The sequence below is a fragment of the Pseudophryne corroboree genome, unplaced genomic scaffold (genome assembly GCF_028390025.1).
Source record: "Pseudophryne corroboree isolate aPseCor3 unplaced genomic scaffold, aPseCor3.hap2 scaffold_297, whole genome shotgun sequence".
In the NCBI taxonomy this organism is placed as follows: Eukaryota; Metazoa; Chordata; class Amphibia; order Anura; family Myobatrachidae; genus Pseudophryne; species Pseudophryne corroboree.
In genome coordinates, this window is record NW_026969640.1 from 375,178 (window position 1) to 401,970 (window position 26,793).

At 34.8% G+C, this 26,793-nt stretch overlaps 1 non-coding gene across 1 annotated transcript; it reads right to left on the reverse strand.

The window, feature by feature from the left end:
• Positions 1-18,409: 18,409 nt before the first annotated feature.
• On the reverse strand, positions 18,410-18,483 carry TRNAN-AUU (transfer RNA asparagine (anticodon AUU)). The gene has a single exon. It is a non-coding gene; the product is annotated as a tRNA-Asn (tRNA).
• Between the last annotated feature and the right edge of the window lie 8,310 nt (positions 18,484-26,793).

Here is a 26,793-nt window from a genome sequence, read left to right on the forward strand (position 1 = left end):
TTCTCTGAAAAGTGTCCACAAAGCCAAGTCTCTGATTAACACCTTTGTAGGGATGGTTTTTCACCTATTACTAAATTAAACTTGCTTCATTGGAAAGGCAGCAAGATGTATCCTCATTTCAATGTCTACTGAAATAATACAGGTTGACACCAGGAAACATTAACGCCACTGCATCCTTGCTGCTTTCTCATGTGGAAGTCTGTTTAATGTGAAAACAAGGTGATATCTAATTAGCACACAGGTAAGGAATTAAGAAAATCTTTATTTAAGGGTGAAGATGTTTCTCACAAAATTGTTCACCCAATGCAACATTGAAATTCAAGCTGGAAAGATGATTTTAATATATCACTTGTACATTTTGTATTGCTCTTCTGGTGACAATGTAGTTTGTTTTTGTCAATTACCATTTTAATAATAGGGTAAAGAAAATGAAGTGGATTTTTGAAAGAAAACAATACTGTCAATATACTATTAAAACAAATTAAAATGGTAAAAGTTATTGTACTTTAAGTAAAAATAAAAGAGACAAAATATCAATCCCAGTTTTGGATTACTTTAATTAACAAAAAAAAATGCATATAGCAGAGGATAGTTTCAATCTGCCTACCTCTGGGTTATGGGCCCAGCATGCTTCCATTGCTGTACTCTGCTGCACATGTAAGTTCAAGAGATCCTGAAGCACTCACTCATCATGGGAAAGTACCAATGTGTTTCTTCGTTGGTTGATGGAAGAAACATCTTACAAAAACTCTCCAGATTATTGACTTTTTAAAGTTTTTCTAGGAAACGTTTTAGATGAATGCTTATTAGCCTTTGTCAGTATGGACTTTTTTCAAAGTGTCTCTGTGGCGCAATCAGTTAGTATGTACGGCTATTAACCAAAAGGTTGGTGGTTCAATCCCACCCAGGGACCTAATTGACCTTGTTATCAGATTTTGGTGATCTTTAAGTAGACAAGTCAAAATTTCAAACCCCCTGTTATGGTGTAGGGTACCTGGCCTTCTCTGATGTAATCAGAGTTAGATTTGATTCAGTGATTTTATAAAAACAGCTAGGAAGCACAATTTAGCAGTGGGTTGCAGAGAAAAAAAATATGCTGGCAGAAAAATCCAATTGAGTGATTAAACAGCTCTTTATTTTCTGGCTTTATTTTTATGCTAACAAATTTGTTCTCTAAAAAGTGTCCACAAAGCCAAGTCTCTGATTAACACCTTTGTAAGGATGGTTTTTCACCTATTACTAAATTAAACTTGCTTCATTGGAAAGGCAGCAAGATGCATCCTCATTTCAATGTCTACTGAAATAATACAAGTTGACACCAGGAAACATTAACGCCACTGCATCCTTGCTGCTTTCTCATGTGGAAGTCTGTTTAATGTGAAAACAAGGTGATATCTAATTAGCACACAGGTAAGGAATTAAGAAAATCTTTATTTAAGGGTGAAGATGTTTCTCACAAAATTGTTGACCCAATGCAACATTGAAATTCAAGCTGGAAAGATGATTTTAATATATCACTTGTACATTTTGTATTGCTCTTCTGGTGACAATGTAGTTTGTTTTTGTCAATTACCATTTTAATAATAGGGTAAAGAAAATGAAGTGGATTTTTGAAAGAAAACAATACTGTCAATATACTACTAAAACAAATTAAAATGGTAAAAGTTATTGTACTTTAAGTAAAAATAAAAGAGCCAAAATATCAATCCCAGTTTTGGATTACTTTAATTAACAAACAAAAAAAAGCATATAGCAGAGGATAGTTTCAATCTGCCTACCTCTGGGTTATGGGCCCAGCATGCTTCCATTGCTGTACTCTGCTGCACATGTAAGTGCAAGAGATCCTGAAGCACTCACTCATCATGGGAAAGTACCAATGTGTTTCTTCGTTGGTTGATAGAAGAAACATCTTACAAAAACTCTCCAGATTATTGACTTTTTTAAGTTTTTCTAGGAAACGTTTTAGATGAATGCTTATTAGCATTTGTCAGTATGTACTTTTTGAAAAGTGTCTCTGTGGCGCAATCAGTTAGTGTGTACGGCTATTAACCAAAAGGTTGGTGGTTCAATCTCACCCAGGGACCTAATTGACCTTGTTATCAGATTTTGGTGATCTTTAAGTAGACAAGTCAAAATTTCAAACCCCCTGTTATGGTGTAGGGTACCTGGCCTTCTCTGATGTAATCAGAGTTAGATTTGATTCAGTGATTTTATAAAAACTGCTAGGAAGCACAATTTAGCAGTGGGTTGCAGAGAAAAAAAATATGCTGGCAGAAAAATCCAATTGAGTGATTAAACAGCTCTTTATTTTCTGGCTTTATTTTTATGCTAACAAATTTGTTCTCTGAAAAGTGTCCACAAAGCCAAGTCTCTGATTAACACCTTTGTAAGGATGGTTTTTCACCTATTACTAAATTAAACTTGCTTCATTGGAAAGGCAGCAAGATGCATCCTCATTTCAATGTCTACTGAAATAATACAGGTTGACACCAGGAAACATTAACGCCACTGCATCCTTGCTGCTTTCTCATGTGGAAGTCTGTTTAATGTGAAAACAAGGTGATATCTAATTAGCACACAGGTAAGGAATTAAGAAAATCTTTATTTAAGGGTGAAGATGTTTCTCACAAAATCGTTGCCCCAATGCATCATTGAAATTCAAGCTGGAAAGATGATTTTAATATATCACTTGTACATTTTGTATTGCTCTTCTGGTGACAATGTAGTTTGTTTTTGTCAATTACCATTTTAATAATAGGGTAAAGAAAATTAAGTGGATTTTTGAAAGAAAACAATACTGTCAATATACTATTAAAACAAATTAAAATGGTAAAAGTTATTGTACTTTAAGTAAAAATAAAAGAGACAAAATATCAATCCCAGTTTTGGATTACTTTAATTAACAAACAAAAAAATGCATATAGCAGAGGATAGTTTCAATCTGCCTACCTCTGGGTTATGGGCCCAGCATGCTTCCATTGCTGTACTCTGCTGCACATGTAAGTGCAAGAGATCCTGAAGCACTCACTCATCATGGGAAAGTACCAATGTGTTTCTTCGTTGGTTGATAGAAGAAACATCTTACAAAAACTCTCCAGATTATTGACTTTTTTAAGTTTTTCTAGGAAACGTTTTAGATGAATGCTTATTAGCATTTGTCAGTATGGACTTTTGCAAAGTGTCTCTGTGGCGCAATCAGTTAGTGTGTACGGCTATTAACCAAAAGGTTGGTGGTTCAATCCCACCCAGGGACGTAATTGACCTTGTTATCAGATTTTGGTGATCTTTAAGTAGACAAGTCAAATTTCATACCCCCTGTTATGGTGTAGGGTACCTGGCCTTCTCTGATGTAATCAGAGTTAGATTTGATTCAGTGATTTTATAAAAACATCTAGGAAGCACAATTTAGCAGTGGGTTGCAGAGAAAAAGAAATATGCTGGCAAAAAAATCAAATTGCGTGATTAAACAGCTCTTCATTTTCTGGCTTTATTTTTATGCTAACAAATTTGTTCTCTGAAAAGTGTCCACAAAGCCAAGTCTCTGATTAACACCTTTGTAGGGATGGTTTTTCACCTATTACTAAATTAAACTTGCTTCATTGGAAAGGCAGCAAGATGTATCCTCATTTCAATGTCTACTGAAATAATACAGGTTGACACCAGGAAACATTAACGCCACTGCATCCTTGCTGCTTTCTCATGTGGAAGTCTGTTTAATGTGAAAACAAGGTGATATCTAATTAGCACACAGGTAAGGAATTAAGAAAATCTTTATTTAAGGGTGAAGATGTTTCTCACAAAATTGTTCACCCAATGCAACATTGAAATTCAAGCTGGAAAGATGATTTTAATATATCACTTGTACATTTTGTATTGCTCTTCTGGTGACAATGTAGTTTGTTTTTGTCAATTACCATTTTAATAATAGGGTAAAGAAAATGAAGTGGATTTTTGAAAGAAAACAATACTGTCAATATACTATTAAAACAAATTAAAATGGTAAAGGTTATTGTACTTTAAGTAAAAATAAAAGAGACAAAATATCAATCCCAGTTTTGGATTACTTTAATTAACAAAAAAAAATGCATATAGCAGAGGATAGTTTCAATCTGCCTACCTCTGGGTTATGGGCCCAGCATGCTTCCATTGCAGTACTCTGCTGCACATGTAAGTGCAAGAGATCCTGAAGCACTCACTCATCATGGGAAAGTACCAATGTGTTTCTTCGTTGGTTGATGGAAGAAACATCTTACAAAAACTCTCCAGATTATTGACTTTTTAAAGTTTTTCTAGGAAACGTTTTAGATGAATGCTTATTAGCCTTTGTCAGTATGGACTTTTGCAAAGTGTCTCTGTGGCGCAATCAGTTAATATGTATGGCTATTAACCATAAGGTTGGTGGTTCAATCCCACCCAGGGACCTAATTGACCTTGTTATCAGATTTTGGTGATCTTTAAGTAGACAAGTCAAAATTTCAAACCCCCTGTTATGGTGTAGGGTACCTGGCCTTCTCTGATGTAATCAGAGTTAGATTTGATTCAGTGATTTTATAAAAACAGCTAGGAAGCACAATTTAGCAGTGGGTTGCAGAGAAAAAAAATATGCTGGCAAAAAAATCCAATTGAGTGATTAAACAGCTCTTCATTTTCTGGCTTTATTTTTATGCTAACAAATTTGTTCTCTGAAAAGTGTCCACAAAGCCAAGTCTCTGATTAACACCTTTGTAAGGATGGTTTTTCACCTATTACTAAATTAAACTTGCTTCATTGGAAAGGCAGCAAGATGCATCCTCATTTCAATGTCTACTAAAATAATACAAGTTGACACCAGGAAACATTAACGCCACTGCATCCTTGCTGCTTTCTCATGTGGAAGTCTGTTTAATATGAAAACAAGGTGATATCTAATTAGCACACAGGTAAGGAATTAAGAAAATCTTTATTTAAGGGTGAAGATGTTTCTCACAAAATCGTTGCCCCAATGCATCATTGAAATTCAAGCTGGAAATATGATTTTAATATATCACTTGTACATTTTGTATTGCTCTTCTGGTGACAATGTAGTTTGTTTTTGTCAATTACCATTTTAATAATAGGGTAAAGAAAATGAAGTGGATTTTTGAAAGAAAACAATACTGTCAATATACTATTAAAACAAATTAAAATGGTAAAAGTTATTGTACTTTAAGTAAAAATAAAAGAGACAAAATATCAATCCCAGTTTTGGATTACTTTAATTAACAAAAAAAAAATGCATATAGCAGAGGATAGTTTCAATCTGCCTACCTCTGGGTTATGGGCCCAGCATGCTTCCATTGCAGTACTCTGCTGCACATGTAAGTTCAAGAGATCCTGAAGCACTCACTCATCATGGGAAAGTACCAATGTGTTTCTTCGTTGGTTGATGGAAGAAACATCTTACAAAAACTCTCCAGATTATTGACTTTTTAAAGTTTTTCTAGGAAACGTTTTAGATGAATGCTTATTAGCCTTTGTCAGTATGGACTTTTTCAAAGTGTCTCTGTGGCGCAATCAGTTAGTATGTACGGCTATTAACCAAAAGGTTGGTGGTTCAATCCCACCCAGGGACCTAATTGACCTTGTTATCAGATTTTGGTGATCTTTAAGTAGACAAGTCAAAATTTCAAACCCCCTGTTATGGTGTAGGGTACCTGGCCTTCTCTGATGTAATCAGAGTTAGATTTGATTCAGTGATTTTATAAAAACAGCTAGGAAGCACAATTTAGCAGTGGGTTGCAGAGAAAAAAAATATGCTGGCAGAAAAATCCAATTGAGCGATTAAACAGCTCTTTATTTTCTGGCTTTATTTTTATGCTAACAAATTTGTTCTCTGAAAAGTGTCCACAAAGCCAAGTCTCTGATTAACACCTTTGTAAGGATGGTTTTTCACCTATTACTAAACTAAACTTGCTTCATTGGAAAGGCAGCAAGATGTATCCTCATTTCAATGTCTCATCTTCACCCTTAAACCCTTAAATAAAGATTTTCTTAATTCCTTACCTGTGTGCTAATTAGATATCACCTTGTTTTCATATTAAACAGACTTCCACATGAGAAAGCAGCAAGGATGCAGTGGCGTTAATGTTTCCTGGTGTCAACTTGTATTATTTTAGTATACATTGAAATGAGGATGCATCTTGCTGCCTTTCCAATGAAGCAAGTTTAATTTAGTAATAGGTGAAAAACCATCCTTACAAAGGTGTTAATCAGAGACTTGGCTTTGTGGACACTTTTCAGAGAACAAATTTGTTAGCATAAAAATAAATCCAGAAAATGAAGAGCTGTTTAATCACTCAATTGGATTTTTCTGCCAGCATATTTTTTTTCTCTGCAACCCACTGCTAAATTGTGCTTCCTAGCTGTTTTTATAAAATCACTGAATCAAATCTAACTCTGATTACATCAGAGAAGGCCAGGTACCCTACACCATAACAGGGGGTTTGAAATTTTGACTTGTCTACTTAAAGATCACCAAAATCTGATAACAAGGTCAATTAGGTCCCTGGGTGGGATTGAACCACCAACCTTATGGTTAATAGCCGTACATACTAACTGATTGCGCCACAGAGACACTTTGCAAAAGTCCATACTGACAAAGGCTAATAAGCATTCATCTAAAACGTTTCCTAGAAAAACTTTAAAAAGTCAATAATCTGGAGAGTTTTTGTAAGATGTTTCTTCCATCAACCAACGAAGAAACACATTGGTACTTTCCCATGATGAGTGAGTGCTTCAGGATCTCTTGCACTTACATGTGCAGCAGAGTACTGCAATGGAAGCATGCTGGGCCCATAACCCAGAGGTAGGCAGATTGAAACTATCCTCTGCTATATGCATTTTTTTTTGTTAATTAAAGTAATCCAAAACTGGGATTGATATTTTGTCTCTTTTATTTTTACTTAAAGTACAATAACTTTTACCATTTTAATTTGTTTTAATAGTATATTGACAGTATTGTTTTCTTTCAAAAATCCACTTCATTTTCTTTACCCTATTATTAAAATGGTAATTGACAAAAACAAACTACATTGTCACCAGAAGAGCAATACAAAATGTACAAGTGATATATTAAAATCATCTTTCCAGCTTGAATTTCAATGACGCATTGGGGCAACGATTTTGTGAGAAACATCTTCACCCTTAAATAAAGATTTTCTTAATTCCTTACCTGTGTGCTAATTAGATATCACCTTGTTTTCATATTAAACAGACTTCCACATGAGAAAGCAGCAAGGATGCAGTGGCGTTAATGTTTCCTGGTGTCAACTTGTATTATTTCAGTAGACATTGAAATGAGGATGCATCTTGCTGCCTTTCCAATGAAGCAAGTTTAATTTAGTAATAGGTGAAAAACCATCCTTACAAAGGTGTTAATCAGAGACTTGGCTTTGTGGACACTTTTCAGAGAACAAATTTGTTAGCATAAAAATAAAGCCAGAAAATGAAGAGCTGTTTAATCACTCAATTGGATTTTTCTGCCAGCATTTTTTTTTTCTCTGCAACCCACTGCTAAATTGTGCTTCCTAGCTGTTTTTATAAAATCACTGAATCAAATCTAACTCTGATTACATCAGAGAAGGCCAGGTACCCTACACCATAACAGGGGGTTTGAAATTTTGACTTGTCTACTTAAAGATCACCAAAATCTGATAACAAGGTCAATTAGGTCCCTGGGTGGGATTGAACCACCAACCTTATGGTTAATAGCCATACATACTAACTGATTGCGCCACAGAGACACTTTGCAAAAGTCCATACTGACAAAGGCTAATAAGCATTCATCTAAAACGTTTCCTAGAAAAACTTTAAAAAGTCAATAATCTGGAGAGTTTTTGTAAGATGTTTCTTCCATCAACCAACGAAGAAACACATTGGTACTTTCCCATGATGAGTGAGTGCTTCAGGATCTCTTGCACTTACATGTGCAGCAGAGTACTGCAATGGAAGCATGCTGGGCCCATAACCCAGAGGTAGGCAGATTGAAACTATCCTCTGCTATATGCATTTTTTTTTGTTAATTAAAGTAATCCAAAACTGGGATTGATATTTTGTCTCTTTTATTTTTACTTAAAGTACAATAACTTTTACCATTTTAATTTGTTTTAATAGTATATTGACAGTATTGTTTTCTTTCAAAAATCCACTTCATTTTCTTTACCCTATTATTAAAATGGTAATTGACAAAAACAAACTACATTGTCACCAGAAGAGCAATACAAAATGTACAAGTGATATATTAAAATCATCTTTCCAGCTTGAATTTCAATGATGCATTGGGTCAACAATTTTGTGAGAAACATCTTCACCCTTAAATAAAGATTTTCTTAATTCCTTACCTGTGTGCTAATTAGATATCACCTTGTTTTCACATTAAACAGACTTCCACATGAGAAAGCAGCAAGGATGCAGTGGCGTTAATGTTTCCTGGTGTCAACCTGTATTATTTCAGTAGACATTGAAATGAGGATACATCTTGCTGCCTTTCCAATGAAGCCAGTTTAATTTAGTAATAGGTGAAAAACCATCCCTACAAAGGTGTTAATCAGAGACTTGGCTTTGTGGACACTTTTCAGAGAACAAATTAGTTAGCATAAAAATAAAGCCTGAAAATGAAGAGCTGTTTAATCACGCAATTTGATTTTTTTGCCAGCATATTTTGTTTTTCTCTGCAACCCACTGCTAAATTGTGCTTCCTAGATGTTTTTATAAAATCACTGAATCAAATCTAACTCTGATTACATCAGAGAAGGCCAGGTACCCTACACCATAAAAGGGGGTATGAAATTTCACTTGTCTACTTAAAGATCACCAAAATCTGATAACAAGGTCAATTACGTCCCTGGGTGGGATTGAACCACCAACCTTTTGGTTAATAGCCGTACACACTAACTGATTGCGCCACAGAGACACTTTGCAAAAGTACATACTGACAAATGATAAAAAGCATTCATCTAAAACGTTTCCTAGAAAAACTTAAAAAAGTCAATAATCTGGAGAGTTTTTGTAAGATGTTTCTTCTATCAACCAACGAAGAAACCCATTGGTACTTTCCCATGATGAGTGAGTGCTTCAGGATCTCTTGCACTTACATGTGCAGCAGAGTACAGCAATGGAAGCATGCTGGACCCATAACCCAGAGGTAGGCAGATTGAAACTATCCTCTGCTATATGCATTTTTTTGTTTGTTAATTAAAGTAATCCAAAACTGGGATTGATATTTTGGCTCTTTTATTTTTACTTAAAGTACAATAACTTTTACCATTTTAATTTGTTTTAATAGTATATTGACAGTATTGTTTTCTTTCAAAAATCCACTTCATTTTCTTTACCCTATTATTAAAATGGTAATTGACAAAAACAAACTACATTGTCACCAGAAGAGCAATACAAAATGTACAAGTGATATATTAAAATCATCTTTCCAGCTTGAATTTCAATGATGCATTGGGTCAACAATTTTGTGAGAAACATCTTCACCCTTAAATAAAGATTTTCTTAATTCCTTACCTGTGTGCTAATTAGATATCACCTTGTTTTCACATTAAACAGACTTCCACATGAGAAAGCAGCAAGGATGCAGTGGCGTTAATGTTTCCTGGTGTCAACTTGTATTATTTCAGTAGACATTGAAATGAGGATGCATCTTGCTGCCTTTCCAATGAAGCAAGTTTAATTTAGTAATAGGTGAAAAACCATCCTTACAAAGGTGTTAATCAGAGACTTGGCTTTGTGGACACTTTTCAGAGAACAAATTTGTTAGCATAAAAATAAAGCCAGAAAATAAAGAGCTGTTTAATCACTCAATTGGATTTTTCTGCCAGCATATTTTTTTTCTCTGCAACCCACTGCTAAATTGTGCTTCCTAGTTGTTTTTATAAAATCACTGAATCAAATCTAACTCTGATTACATCAGAGAAGGCCAGGTACCCTACACCATAACAAGGGGGTTTGAAATTTTGACTAGTCTACTTAAAGATCACCAAAATCTGATAACAAGGTCAATTAGGTCCCTGGGTGGGATTGAACCACCAACCTTTTGGTTAATAGCCGTACATACTAACTGATTGCGCCACAGAGACACTTTGCAAAATTCCATACTGACAAAGGCTAATAAGCATTCATCTAAAACGTTTCCTAGAAAAACTTTAAAAAGTCAATAATCTGGAGAGTTTTTGTAAGATGTTTCTTCCATCAACCAACGAAGAAACACATTGGTACTTTCCCATGATGAGTGAGTGCTTCAGGATCTCTTGCACTTACATGTGCAGCAGAGTACAGCAATGGAAGCATGCTGGGCCCATAACCCAGAGGTAGGCAGATTGAAACTATCCTCTGCTATATGCATTTTTTTGTTTGTTAATTAAAGTAATCCAAAACTGGGATTGATATTTTGGCTCTTTTATTTTTACTTAAAGTACAATAACTTTTACCATTTTAATTTGTTTTAATAGTATATTGACAGTATTGTTTTCTTTCAAAAATCCACTTCATTTTCTTTACCCTATTATTAAAATGGTAATTGACAAAAACAAACTACATTGTCACCAGAAGAGCAATACAAAATGTACAAGTGATATATTAAAATCATCTTTCCAGCTTGAATTTCAATGATGCATTGGGTCAACAATTTTGTGAGAAACATCTTCACCCTTAAATAAAGATTTTCTTAATTCCTTACCTGTGTGCTAATTAGATATCACCTTGTTTTCACATTAAACAGACTTCCACATGAGAAAGCAGCAAGGATGCAGTGGCGTTAATGTTTCCTGGTGTCAACTTGTATTATTTCAGTAGACATTGAAATGAGGATGCATCTTGCTGCCTTTCCAATGAAGCAAGTTTAATTTAGTAATAGGTGAAAAACCATCCTTACAAAGGTGTTAATCAGAGACTTGGCTTTGTGGACACTTTTCAGAGAACAAATTTGTTAGCATAAAAATAAAGCCAGAAAATAAAGAGCTGTTTAATCACTCAATTGGATTTTTCTGCCAGCATATTTTTTTTCTCTGCAACCCACTGCTAAATTGTGCTTCCTAGTTGTTTTTATAAAATCACTGAATCAAATCTAACTCTGATTACATCAGAGATGGCCAGGTACCCTACACCATAACAAGGGGGTTTGAAATTTTGACTAGTCTACTTAAAGATCACCAAAATCTGATAACAAGGTCAATTAGGTCCCTGGGTGGGATTGAACCACCAACCTTTTGGTTAATAGCCGTACATACTAACTGATTGCGCCACAGAGACACTTTGCAAAATTCCATACTGACAAAGGCTAATAAGCATTCATCTAAAACGTTTCCTAGAAAAACTTTAAAAAGTCAATAATCTGGAGAGTTTTTGTAAGATGTTTCTTCCATCAACCAACGAAGAAACACATTGGTACTTTCCCATGATGAGTGAGTGCTTCAGGATCTCTTGCACTTACATGTGCAGCAGAGTACAGCAATGGAAGCATGCTGGGCCCATAACCCAGAGGTAGGCAGATTGAAACTATCCTCTGCTATATGCATTTTTTTGTGTTAATTAAAGTAATCCAAAACTGGGATTGATATTCTGTCTCTTTTATTTTTACTTAAAGTACAATAACTTTTACCATTTTAATTTGTTTTAATAGTATATTGACAGTATTGTTTTCTTTCAAAAATCCACTTCATTTTCTTTACCCTATTATTAAAATGGTAATTGACAAAAACAAACTACATTGTCACCAGAAGAGCAATACAAAATGTACAAGTGATATATTAAAATCATCTTTCCAGCTTGAATTTCAATGATGCATTGGGGCAACGATTTTGTGAGAAACATCTTCACCCTTAAATAAAGATTTTCTTAATTCCTTACCTGTGTGCTAATTAGATATCACCTTGTTTTCATATTAAACAGACTTCCACATGAGAAAGCAGCAAGGATGCAGTGGCGTTAATGTTTCCTGGTGTCAACTTGTATTATTTCAGTAGACATTGAAATGAGGATGCATCTTGCTGCCTTTCCAATGAAGCAAGTTTAATTTAGTAATAGGTGAAAAACCATCCTTACAAACGTGTTAATCAGAGACTTGGCTTTGTGGACACTTTTCAGAGAACAAATTTGTTAGCATAAAAATAAAGCCAGAAAATAAAGAGCTGTTTAATCACTCAATTGGATTTTTCTGCCAGCATATTTTTTTTCTCTGCAACCCACTGCTAAATTGTGCTTCCTAGCTCTTTTTATAAAATCACTGAATCAAATCTAACTCTGATTACATCAGAGAAGGCCAGGTACCCTACACCATAACAGGGGGTTTGAAATTTTGACTTGTCTACTTAAAGATCACCAAAATCTGATAACAAGGTCAATTAGGTCCCTGGGTGGGATTGAACCACCAACCTTATGGTTAATAGCCGTACATACTAACTGATTGCGCCACAGAGACACTTTGCAAAAGTCCATACTGACAAAGGCTAATAAGCATTCATCTAAAACGTTTCCTAGAAAAACTTTAAAAAGTCAATAATCTGGAGAGTTTTTGTAAGATGTTTCTTCCATCAACCAACGAAGAAACACATTGGTACTTTCCCATGATGAGTGAGTGCTTCAGGATCTCTTGCACTTACATGTGCAGCAGAGTACTGCAATGGAAGCATGCTGGGCCCATAACCCAGAGGTAGGCAGATTGAAACTATCCTCTGCTATATGCATTTTTTTTGTTAATTAAAGTAATCCAAAACTGGGATTGATATTTTGTCTCTTTTATTTTTACTTAAAGTACAATAACTTTTACCATTTTAATTTGTTTTAATAGTATATTGACAGTATTGTTTTCTTTCAAAAATCCACTTCATTTTCTTTACCCTATTATTAAAATGGTAATTGACAAACACAAACTACATTGTCACCAGAAGAGCAATACAAAATGTGCAAGTGATATATTAAAATCATCTTTCCAGCTTGAATTTCAATGATGCATTGGGTCAACAATTTTGTGAGAAACATCTTCACCCTTAAATAAAGATTTTCTTAATTCCTTACCTGTGTGCTAATTAGATATCACCTTGTTTTCACATTAAACAGACTTCCACATGAGAAAGCAGCAAGGATGCAGTGGCGTTAATGTTTCCTGGTGTCAACCTGTATTATTTCAGTAGACATTGAAATGAGGATACATCTTGCTGCCTTTCCAATGAAGCAAGTTTAATTTAGTAATAGGTGAAAAACCATCCCTACAAAGGTGTTAATCAGAGACTTGGCTTTGTGGACACTTTTCAGAGAACAAATTTGTTAGCATAAAAATAAAGCCAGAAAATGAAGAGCTGTTTAATCACGCAATTTGATTTTTTTGCCAGCATATTTCTTTTTCTCTGCAACCCACTGCTAAATTGTGCTTCCTAGATGTTTTTATAAAATCACTGAATCAAATCTAACTCTGATTACATCAGAGAAGGCCCGGTACCCTACACCATAACAGGGGGTATAAAATTTGACTTGTCTACTTAAAGATCACCAAAATCTGATAACAAGGTCAATTACGTCCCTGGGTGGGATTGAACCACCAACCTTTTGGTTAATAGCCGTACACACTAACTGATTGCGCCACAGAGACACTTTGCAAAAGTACATACTGACAAATGCTAATAAGCATTCATCTAAAACGTTTCCTAGAAAAACTTAAAAAAGTCAATAATCTGGAGAGTTTTTGTAAGATGTTTCTTCTATCAACCAACGAAGAAACACATTGGTACTTTCCCATGATGAGTGAGTGCTTCAGGATCTCTTGCACTTACATGTGCAGCAGAGTACAGCAATGGAAGCATGCTGGGCCCATAACCCAGAGGTAGGCAGATTGAAACTATCCTCTGCTATATGCATTTTTTTGTTTGTTAATTAAAGTAATCCAAAACTGGGATTGATATTTTGTCTCTTTTATTTTTACTTAAAGTACAATAACTTTTACCATTTTAATTTGTTTTAATAGTATATTGACAGTATTGTTTTCTTTCAAAAATCCACTTAATTTTCTTTACCCTATTATTAAAATGGTAATTGACAAAAACAAACTACATTGTCACCAGAAGAGCAATACAAAATCTACAAGTGATATATTAAAATCATCTTTCCAGCTTGAATTTCAATGATGCATTGGGGCAACGATTTTGTGAGAAACATCTTCACCCTTAAATAAAGATTTTCTTAATTCCTTACCTGTGTGCTAATTAGATATCACCTTGTTTTCACATTAAACAGACTTCCACATGAGAAAGCTGCAAGGATGCAGTGGCGTTAATGTTTCCTGGTGTCAACCTGTATTATTTTAGTAGACATTGAAATGAGGATGCATCTTGCTACCTTTCCAATGAAGCAAGTTTAATTTAGTAATAGGTGAAAAACCATCCTTACAAAGGTGTTAATCAGAGACTTGGCTTTGTGGACACTTTTCAGAAAACAAATTTGTTAGCATAAAAATAAAGCCAGAAAATAAAGAGCTGTTTAATCACTCAATTGGATTTTTCTGCCAGCATATTTTTTTTCTCTGCAACCCACTGCTAAATTGTGCTTCCTAGCTGTTTTTATAAAATCACTGAATCAAATCTAACTCTGATTACATCAGAGAAGGCCAGGTACCCTACACCATAACAGGGGGTTTGAAATTTTGACTTGTCTACTTAAAGATCACCAAAATCTGATAACAAGGTCAATTAGGTCCCTGGGTGGGATTAAACCACCAACCTTTTGGTTAATAGCCGTACATACTAACTGATTGCGCCACAGAGACACTTTGCAAAAGTCCATACTGACAAAGGCTAATAAGCATTCATCTAAAACGTTTCCTAGAAAAACTTTAAAAAGTCAATAATCTGGAGAGTTTTTGTAAGATGTTTCTTCCATCAACCAACGAAGAAACACATTGGTACTTTCCCATGATGAGTGAGTGCTTCAGGATCTCTTGAACTTACATGTGCAGCAGAGTACTGCAATGGAAGCATGCTGGGCCCATAACCCAGAGGTAGGCAGATTGAAACTATCCTCTGCTATATGCATTTTTTTTTTTGTTAATTAAAGTAATCTAAAACTGGTATTGATATTCTGTCTCTTTTATTTTTACTTAAAGTACAATAACTTTTACCATTTTAATTTGTTTTAATAGTATATTGACAGTATTGTTTTCTTTCAAAAATCCACTTCATTTTCTTTACCCTATTATTAAAATGGTAATTGACAAAAACAAACTACATTGTCACCAGAAGAGCAATACAAAATGTACAAGTGATATATTAAAATCATATTTCCAGCTTGAATTTCAATGATGCATTGGGGCAACGATTTTGTGAGAAACATCTTCACCCTTAAATATTTTCTTAATTCCTTACCTGTGTGCTAATTAGATATCACCTTGTTTTCATATTAAACAGACTTCCACATGAGAAAGCAGCAAGGATGCAGTGGCGTTAATGTTTCCTGGTGTCAACTTGTATTATTTCAGTAGACATTGAAATGAGGATGCATCTTGCTGCCTTTCCAATGAAGCAAGTTTAATTTAGTAATAGGTGAAAAACCATCCTTACAAAGGTGTTAATCAGAGACTTGGCTTTGTGGACACTTTTCAGAGAACAAATTTGTTAGCATAAAAATAAAGCCAGAAAATGAAGAGCTGTTTAATCACTCAATTGGATTTTTCTGCCAGCATATTTTTTTTCTCTGCAACCCACTGCTAAATTGTGCTTCCTAGCTGTTTTTATAAAATCACTGAATCAAATCTAACTCTGATTACATCAGAGAAGGCCAGGTACCCTACACCATAACAGGGGGTTTGAAATTTTGACTTGTCTACTTAAAGATCACCAAAATCTGATAACAAGGTCAATTAGGTCCCTGGGTGGGATTGAACCACCAACCTTATGGTTAATAGCCGTACATACTAACTGATTGCGCCACAGAGACATTTTGCAAAAGTCCATACTGACAAAGGCTAATAAGCATTCATCTAAAACGTTTCCTAGAAAAACTTAAAAAAGTCAATGATCTGGAGAGTTTTTGTAAGATGTTTCTTCTATCAACCAACGAAGAAACACATTGGTACTTTCCCATGATGAGTGAGTGCTTCAGGATCTCTTGCACTTACATGTGCCGCAGAGTACAGCAATGGAAGCATGCTGGGCCCATAACCCAGAGGTAGGCAGATTGAAACTATCCTCTGCTATATGCATTTTTTTGTTTGTTAATTAAAGTAATCCAAAACTGGGATTGATATTTTGGCTCTTTTATTTTTACTTAAAGTACAGTAACTTTTACCATTTTAATTTGTTTTAATAGTATATTGACAGTATAGTTTTCTTTCAAAAATCCACTTCATTTTCTTTACCCTATTATTAAAATGGTAATTGACAAAAACAAACTACATTGTCACCAGAAGAGCAATACAAAATGTACAAGTGATATATTAAAATCATCTTTCCAGCTTGAATTTCAATGATGCATTGGGTCAACAATTTTGTGAGAAACATCTTCACCCTTAAATAAAGATTTTCTTAATTCCTTACCTGTGTGCTAATTAGATATCACCTTGTTTTCACATTAAACAGACTTCCACATGAGAAAGCAGCAAAGATGCAGTGGCGTTAATGTTTCCTGGTGTCAACCTGTATTATTTCAGTAGACATTGAAATGAGGATACATCTTGCTGCCTTTCCAATGAAGCAAGTTTAATTTAGTAATAGGTGAAAAACCATCCCTACAAAGGTGTTAATCAGAGACTTGGCTTTGTGGACACTTTTCAGAGAACAAATTTGTTAGCATAAAAATAAAGCCAGAAAATAAAGAGCTGTTTAATCACTCAATTGGATTTTTCTGCCAGCATATTTTTTTTTCTCTGCAACCCACTGCTAAATTGTGCTTCCTAGCTGTTTTTATAAAATCACTGAATCAAATCTAACTCTGATTACATCAGAGAAGGCCAGGTACCCTACACCATAACAGGGGGTTTGAAATTTTGACTTGTCTACTTAAAGATCACCAAAATCTGATAACAAGGTCAATTAGGTCCCTGGGTGGGATTTAACCACCAACCTTTTGGTTAATAGCCGTATATACTAACTGATTGCGCCACAGAGACACTTTGCAAAAGTCCATACTGACAAAGGCTAATAAGCATTCATCTAAAACGTTTCCTAGAAAAACTTTAAAACAGGGCTGGCCAAACCGGTCCTCGAGATCTACCAACAGTTCATGTTTTCCAGGCCTCCTGGAGATCTGTAGAATGGTCAGTTAGGAATGAATGCAGCACATCTTAATTAGTAATGACTACACCTGTGCACCAGCTAGGTAGTCTAGAAAATGTGAACTGTTAGTAGATCTCGAGGACTGGTTTGGCCAGCCCTGCTTTAAAAAGTCAATAATCTGGAGAGTTTTTGTAAGATGTTTCTTCCATCAACCAACGAAGAAACACATTGGTACTTTCCCATGATGAGTGAGTGCTTCAGGATCTCTTGAACTTACATGTGCAGCAGAGTACTGCAATGGAAGCATGCTGGGCCCATAACCCAGAGGTAGGCAGATTGAAACTATCCTCTGCTATATGCATTTTTTTTTGTTAATTAAAGTAATCCAAAACTGGGATTGATATTTTGTCTCTTTTATTTTTACTTAAAGTACAATAACTTTTACCATTTTAATTTGTTTTAATAGTATATTGACAGTATTGTTTTCTTTCAAAAATCCACTTCATTTTCTTTACCCTATTATTAAAATGGTAATTGACAAAAACAAACTACATTGTCACCAGAAGAGCAATACAAAATGTACAAGTGATATATTAAAATCATCTTTCCAGCTTGAATTTCAATGATGCATTGGGTCAACAATTTTGTGAGAAACATCTTCACCCTTAAATAAAGATTTTCTTAAATCCTTACCTGTGTGCTAATTAGATATCACCTTGTTTTCACATTAAACAGACTTCCACATGAGAAAGCAGCAAGGATGCAGTGGCGTTAATGTTTCCTGGTGTCAACTTGTATTATTTCAGTAGACATTGAAATGAGGATGCATCTTGCTGCCTTTCCAATGAAGCAAGTTTAATTTAGTAATAGGTGAAAAACCATCCTTACAAAGGTGTTAATCAGAGACTTGGCTTTGTGGACACTTTTCAGAGAACAAATTTGTTAGCATAAAAATAAAGCAAGAAAATGAAGAGCTGTTTAATCACTCGATTGGATTATTCTGCCAGCATATTTTTTTTCTCTGCAACCCACTGCTAAATTGTGCTTCCTAGCTGTTTTTATAAAATCACTGAATCAAATCTAACTCTGATTACATCAGAGAAGGCCATGTACCCTACACCATAAGAGGAGGTTTGAAATGTTGACTTGTCTACTTAAATATCACCAAAATCTGATCACAAGGTTAATTACGTCCCTGGGTGGGATTGAACCACCAACCTTTTGGTTAATAGCCAAACACACTAACCGATTGCGCCACAGAGACACTTTGCAAAAAGTACGTACTGACAAAGGCTAATAAGCATACATCTAAAACGTTTCCTAGAAAAACATTAAAAAATCAATAATCTGGAGAGTTTTTGTAAGATGTTTCTTCCATCAACCAACGAATAAACACATTGGTACTTTCCCATGATGAGTGAGTGCTTCAGGATCTCTTGCACTTACATGTGCAGCAGAGTACTGCAATGGAAGCATGCTGGGCCCATAACCCAGAGGTAGGCAGATTGAAACTATCCTCTGCTATATGCATTTTTTTTTGTTAATTAAAGTAATCCAAAACTGGGATTGATATTTTGGCTCTTTTATTTTTACTTAAAGTACAATAACTTTTACCATTTTAATTTGTTTTAATAGTATATTGACAGTATAGTTTTCTTTCAAAAATCCACTTAATTTTATTTACCCTATTATTAAAATGGTAATTGACAAAAAAAACTACATTGTCACCAGAAGAGCAATACAAAATGTACAAGTGATATATTAAAATCATCTTTCCATCTTGAATTTCAATGATGCATTGGGGCAACAATTTTGTGAGAAACATCTTCACCCTTAAATGAAGATTTTCGGAATTTCTTACCTGTGTGCTAATTAGATATCACCTTGTTTTCACATTAAACAGACTTCCACATGAGAAAGCAGCAAGGATGCAGTGGCGTTAATGTTTCCTGGTGTCAACCTGTATTATTTCAGTAGACATTGAAATGAGGATGCATCTTGCTGCCTTTCCAATGAAGCAAGTTTAATTTAGTAATAGGTGAAAAACCATCCCTACAAAGGTGTTAATCAGAGACTTGGCTTTGTGGACACTTTTCAGAGAACAAATTTGTTAGCATAAAAATAAAGCCAGAAAATGAAGAGCTGTTTAATCACGCAATTTGATTTTTTTGCCAGCATATTTCTTTTTCTCTGCAACCCACTGCTAAATTGTGCTTCCTAGATGTTTTTATAAAATCACTGAATCAAATCTAACTCTGATTACATCAGAGAAGGCCAGGTACCCTACACCATAACAGGGGGTATGAAATTTGACTTGTCTACTTAAAGATCACCAAAATCTGATAACAAGGTCAATTAGGTCCCTGGGTGGGATTGAACCACCAACCTTTTGGTTAATAGCCATACATACTAACTGATTGCGCCACAGAGACACTTTGCAAAAGTTCATACTGACAAAGGCTAATAAGCATTCATCTAAAACGTTTCCTAGAAAAACTTTAAAAAGTCAATAATCTGGAGAGTTTTTGTAAGATGTTTCTTCCATCAACCAACGAAGAAACACATTGGTACTTTCCCATGATGAGTGAGTGCTTCAGGATCTCTTGCACTTACATGTGCAGCAGAGTACTGCAATGGAAGCATGCTGGGCTCATAACCCAGAGGTAGGCAGATTGAAACTATCCTCTGCTATATGCATTTTTTTTTGTTAATTAAAGTAATCCAAAACTGGGATTGATATTTTGGCTCTTTTATTTTTACTTAAAGTACAATAACTTTTACCATTTTAATTTGTTTTAATAGTATATTGACAGTATTGTTTTCTTTCAAAAATCCACTTCATTTTCTTTACCCTATTATTAAAACGGTAATTGACAAAAACAAACTACATTGTCACCAGAAGAGCAATACAAAATGTACAAGTGATATATTAAAATCATCTTTCCAGCTTGAATTTCAATGATGCATTGGGGCAACGATTTTGTGAGAAACATCTTCACCCTTAAATAAAGATTTTCTTAATTCCTTACCTGTGTGCTAATTAGATATCACCCTGTTTTCACATTAAACAGACTTCCACATGAGAAAGCAGCAAGGATGCAGTGGCGTTAATGTTTCCTGGTGTCAACCTGTATTATTTCAGTAGACATTGAAATGAGGATGCATCTTGCTGCCTTTCCAATGAAGCAAGTTTAATTTAGTAATAGGTGAAAAACCATCCCTACAAAGGTGTTAATCAGAGACTTGGCTTTGTGGACACTTTTCAGAGAACAAATTTGTTAGCATAAAAATAAAGCCAGAAAATAAAGAGCTGTTTAATCACTCAATTGGATTTTTCTGCCAGCATATTTTTTTTCTCTGCAACCCACTGCTAAATTGTGCTTCCTAGCTGTTTTTATAAAATCACTGAATCAAATCTAACTCTGATTACATCAGAGAAGGCCAGGTACCCTACACCATAACAGGGGGTTTGAAATTTTGACTTGTCTACTTAAAGATCACCAAAATCTGATAACAAGGTCAATTACGTACCTGGGTGGGATTGAACTACAAACCTTTTGGTTAATAGCCGTACACACTAACTGATTGCGCCACAGAGACACTTTGCAAAAGTCCATACTGACAAATGCTAATAAGCATTCATCTAAAACGTTTCCTAGAAAAACTTAAAAAAGTCAATAATCTGGAGCGTTTTTGTAAAATGTTTCTTCTATCAACGAACGAAGAAACACATTGGTACTTTCCCATGATGAGTGAGTGCTTCAGGATCTCTTGCACTTACATGTGTAGCAGAGTACTGCAATGGAAGCATGCTGGGCCCATAACCCAGAGATAGGCAGATTGAAACTATCCTTTGCTATATGCATTTTTTTTGTTAATTAAAGTAATCCAAAACTGGGATTGATATTTTTGCTCTTTTATTTTTACTTAAAGTACAATAACTTTTACCATTTTAATTTGTTTTAATAGTATATTGACAGTATTGTTTTCTTTCAAAAATCCACTTAATTTTCTTTACCCTATTATTAATATGGTAATTGACAAAAACAAACTACATTGTCACCAGAAGAGCAATACAAAATGTACAAGTGATATATTAAAATCATCTTTCCAGCTTGAATTTCAATGATGCATTGGGGCAACGATTTTGTGAGAAACATCTTCACCCTTAAATAAAGATTTTCTTAATTCCTTACCTGTGTGCTAATTAGATATCACCTTGTTTTCACATTAAACAGACTTCCACATGAGAAAGCAGCAAGGATGCAGTGGCGTTAATGTTTCCTGGTGTCAACCTGTATTATTTCAGTAGACATTGAAATGAGGATGCATCTTGCTGCCTTTCCAATGAAGCAAGTTTAATTTAGTAATAGGTGAAAAACCATCCCTACAAAGGTGTTAATCAGAGACTTGGCTGTGTGGACACTTTTCAGAGAACAAATTTGTTAGCACAAAAATAAAGCCAGAAAATGAAGAGCTGTTTAATCACTCAATTGTATTTTTTTGCCAGCATATTTTTTTTATCTGCAACCCACTGCTAAATTGTGCTTCCTAGCTGTTTTTTATAAAATCACTGAATCAAATCTAACTCTGATTACATCAGAGAAGGCCAGGTACCCTATACAACAAGAGGGGGTTTGAAATTTTGACTTGTCTACTTAAATATCACCAAAATCTGATCACAAGGTCAATTACATTCCTGGGTGGGATTGAACCACCAACCTTTTGGTTAATAGCCGTACACACTAACTGATTGCGCCACAGAGACACTTTGCAAAAGTACATACTGACAAATGCTAATAAGCATTCATCTAAAACGTTTCCTAGAAAAACTTAAAAAAGTCAATAATCTGGAGAGTTTTTGTAAAATGTTTCTTCTATCAACGAACGAAGAAACACATTGGTACTTTCCCATGATGAGTGAGTGCTTCAGGATCTCTTGCACTTACATGTGCAGCAGAGTACAGCAATGGAAGCATGCTGGGCCCATAACCCAGAGGTAGGCAGATTGAAACTATCCTCTGCTATATGCATTTTTTTGTTTGTTAATTAAAGTAATCCAAAACTGGGATTGATATTTTGGCTCTTTTATTTTTACTTAAAGTACAATAACTTTTACCATTTTAATTTGTTTTAATAGTATATTGACAGTATTGTTTTCTTTCAAAAATCCACTTAATTTTCTTTACCCTATTATTAAAATGGTAATTGACAAAAACAAACTACATTGTCACCAGAAGAGCAATACAAAATGTACAAGTGATATATTAAAATCATCTTTCCAGCTTGAATTTCAATGATGCATTGGGGCAACGATTTTGTGAGAAACATCTTCACCCTTAAATAAAGATTTTCTTAATTCCTTACCTGTGTGCTAATTAGATATCACCTTGTTTTCACATTAAACAGACTTCCACATGAGAAAGCAGCAAGGATGCAGTGGCGTTAATGTTTCCTGGTGTCAACCTGTATTATTTCAGTAGACATTGAAATGAGGATGCATCTTGCTGCCTTTCCAATGAAGCAAGTTTAATTTAGTAATAGGTGAAAAACCATCCTTACAAAGGTGTTAATCAGAGACTTGGCTTTGTGGACACTTTTCAGAGAACAAATTTGTTAGCATAAAAATAAAGCCAGAAAATAAAGAGCTGTTTAATCACTCAATTGGATTTTTCTGCCAGCATATTTTTTTTCTCTGCAACCCACTGCTAAATTGTGCTTCCTAGCTGTTTTTATAAAATCACTGAATCAAATCTAACTCTGATTACATCAGAGAAGGCCAGGTACCCTACACCATAACAGGGGGTTTGAAATTTTGACTTGTCTACTTAAAGATCACCAAAATCTGATAACAAGGTCAATTATGTTCCTTGGTGGGATTGAACCACCAACCTTTTGGTTAATAGCCGTACATACTAACTGATTGCGCCACAGAGACACTTTGCAAAAGTCCATACTGACAAAGGCTAATAAGCATTCATCTAAAACGTTTCCTAGAAAAACTTTAAAAAGTCAATAATCTGGAGAGTTTTTGTAAGATGTTTCTTCCATCAACCAACGAAGAAACACATTGGTACTTTCCCATGATGAGTGAGTGCTTCAGGATCTCTTGCACTTACATGTGCAGCAGAGTACTGCAATGGAAGCATGCTGGGCCCATAACCCAGAGGTAGGCAGATTGAAACTATCCTCTGCTATATGCATTTTTTTTTTGTTAATTAAAGTAATCCAAAACTGGGATTGATATTTTGTCTCTTTTATTTTTACTTAAAGTACAATAACTTTTACCATTTTAATTTGTTTTAATAGTATATTGACAGTATTGTTTTCTTTCAAAAATCCACTTCATTTTCTTTACCCTATTATTAAAATGGTAATTGACAAAAACAAACTACATTGTCACCAGAAGAGCAATACAAAATGTACAAGTGATATATTAAAATCATCTTTCCAGCTTGAATTTCAATGATGCATTGGGTCAACAAATTTGTGAGAAATATCTTCACCCTTAAATAAAGATTTTCTTAATTCCTTACCTGTGTGCTAATTAGATATCACCTTGTTTTCACATTAAACAGACTTCCACATGAGAAAGCAGCAAGGAAGCAGTGGCGTTAATGTTTCCTGGTGTCAACTTGTATTATTTCAGTAGACATTGAAATGAGGATGCATCTTGCTGCCTTTCCAATGAAGCAAGTTTAATTTAGTAATAGGTGAAAAACCATCCTTACAAAGGTGTTAATCAGAGACTTGGCTTTGTGGACACTTTTCAGAGAACAAATTTGTTAGCATAAAAATAAAGCCAGAAAATGAAGAGCTGTTTAATCACTCGATTGGATTTTTCTGCCAGCATATTTTTTTTCTCTGCAACCCACTGCTAAATTGTGCTTCCTAGCTGTTTTTTATAAAATCACTGAATCAAATCTAACTCTGATTACATCAGAGAAGGCCAGGTACCCTACACCATAACAGGGGGTATGAAATTTGACTTGTCTACTTAAAGATCACCAAAATCTGATAACAAAGTCAATTACGTCCCTGGGAGGGATTGAACCACCAACCTTTTGGTTAATAGCCGTACACACTAACTGATTGCGCCACAGACACACTTTGCAAAAGTACATACTGACAAAGGCTAATAAGCATTCATCTAAAACGTTTCCTAGCAAAACTTTAAAAAGTCAATAATCTGGAGAGTTTTTGTAAGATGTTTCTTCCATCAACCAACGAAGAAACACATTGGTACTTTCCCATGATGAGTGAGTGCTTCAGGATCTCTTGCACTTACATGTGCAGCAGAGTACTGCAATGGAAGCATGCTGGGCCCATAACCCAGAGGTAGGCAGATTGAAACTATCCTCTGCTATATGCATTTTTTTTGTTAATTAAAGTAATCCAAAACTGGGATTGATATTTTGTCTCTTTTATTTTTACTTAAAGTACAATAACTTTTACCATTTTAATTTGTTTTAATAGTATATTGACAGTATTGTTTTCTTTCAAAAATCCACTTCATTTTCTTTACCCTATTATTAAAATGGTAATTGACAAAAACAAACTACATTGTCACCAGAAGAGCAATACAAAATGTAAACGTGATATATATTAAAATCATCTTTCCAGCTTGAATTTCAATGATGCATTGGGGCAACGATTTTGTGAGAAACATCTTCACCCTTAAATAAAGATTTTCTTAATTCCTTACCTGTGTGCTAATTAGATATCACCTTGTTTTCACATTAAACAGACTTCCGCATTAGAAAGCAGCAAGGATGCAGTGGCGTTAATGTTTCCTGGTGTCAACCTGTATTATTTCAGTAGACATTGAAATGAGGATGCATCTTGCTGCCTTTCCAATGAAGCAAGTTTAATTTAGTAATAGGTGAAAAACCATCCTTACAAAGGTGTTAATCAGAGACTTGGCTTTGTGGACACTTTTCAGAGAACAAATTTGTTAGCATAAAAATAAAGCCAGAAAATGAAAAGCTGTTTAATCACTCAATTGGATTTTTCTGCCAGCATATTTTTTTTCTCTGCAAACCACTGCTAAATTGTGCTTCCTAGCTGTTTTTATAAAATCAATGATACAAATCTAACTCTGATTACATCAGAGAAGGCCAGGTACCCTACACCATAAGAAGGGGTTTGAAATTTTGACTTGTCTACTTAAAGATCACCAAAATCTGATAACAAGGTCAATTACATCCCTGGGTGGGATTGAACCACCAACCTTTTAGTTAATAGCCGTACATACTAACTGATTGTGCCACAGAGACACTTTGCGAAAGTGCATACTGACAAAGGCTAATAATCATTCATCTAAAACGTTTCCTAGAAAAACTTTAAAAAGTCAATAATCTGGAGAGTTTTTGTAAGATGTTTCTTCCATCAACCAACGAAGAAACACATTGGTATTTTCCCATGATGAGTGAGTGCTTCAGGATCTCTTGCACTTACATGTGCAGCAGAGTACAGCAATGGAAGCATGCTGGGCTCATAACCCAGAGGTAGGCAGATTGAAACTATCCTCTGCTGTATGCTTTTTTTTTAATTAAAGTAATCCAAAACTGGGATTGATATTTTGGCTCTTTTATTTTTACTTAAAGTACAATAACTTTTACCATTTTAATTTGTTTTAATAGTATATTGACAGTATTGTTTTCTTTCAAAAATCCACTTAATTTTCTTTACCCTATTATTAAAATGGTAATTGACAAAAACAAACTACATTGTCACCAGAAGAGCAATACAAAATGTACAAGTGATATATTAAAATCATCTTTCCAGCTTGAATTTCAATGATGCATTGGGGCAACGATTTTGTGAGAAACATCTTCACCCTTAAATAAAGATTTTCTTAATTCCTTACCTGTGTGCTAATTAGATATCACCTTGTTTTCACATTAAACAGACTTCCGCATTAGAAAGCAGCAAGGATGCAGTGGCGTTAATGTTTCCTAGTGTCAACCTGTATTATTTCAGTAGACATTGAAATGAGGATGCATCTTGCTGCCTTTCCAATGAAGCAAGTTTAATTTAGTAATAGGTGAAAAACCATCCCTACAAAGGTGTTAATCAGAGACTTGGCTTTGTGGACACTTTTCAGAGAACAAATTTGTTAGCATAAAAATAAAGCCAGAAAATGAAGAGCTGTTTAATCACTCAATTGGATTTTTTTGCCAGCATATTTTTTGTTTTCTGCAACCCACTGCTAAATTGTGCTTCCTAGCTGTTTTTTATAAAATCACTGAATCAAATCTAACTCTGATAACATCAGAGAAGGCCAGGTACCCTACACAATAAGAGGGGGTTTGAAATTTTGACTTGTCTACTTAAATATCACCAAAATCTGATCACAAGGTCAATTACGTCCCTGGGTGGGATTGAACCACCAACCTTTTGGTTAATAGCCTTACACACTAACCAATTGCGCCACAGAGACACTTTGCAAAAGTCCATACTGACAAAGGCTAATAAGCATTCATCTAGAACGTTTCCTAGAAAAACTTTAAAAAGTCAATAATCTGGAGAGTTTTTGTAAGATGTTTCTTCCATCAACCAATGAAGAAACACA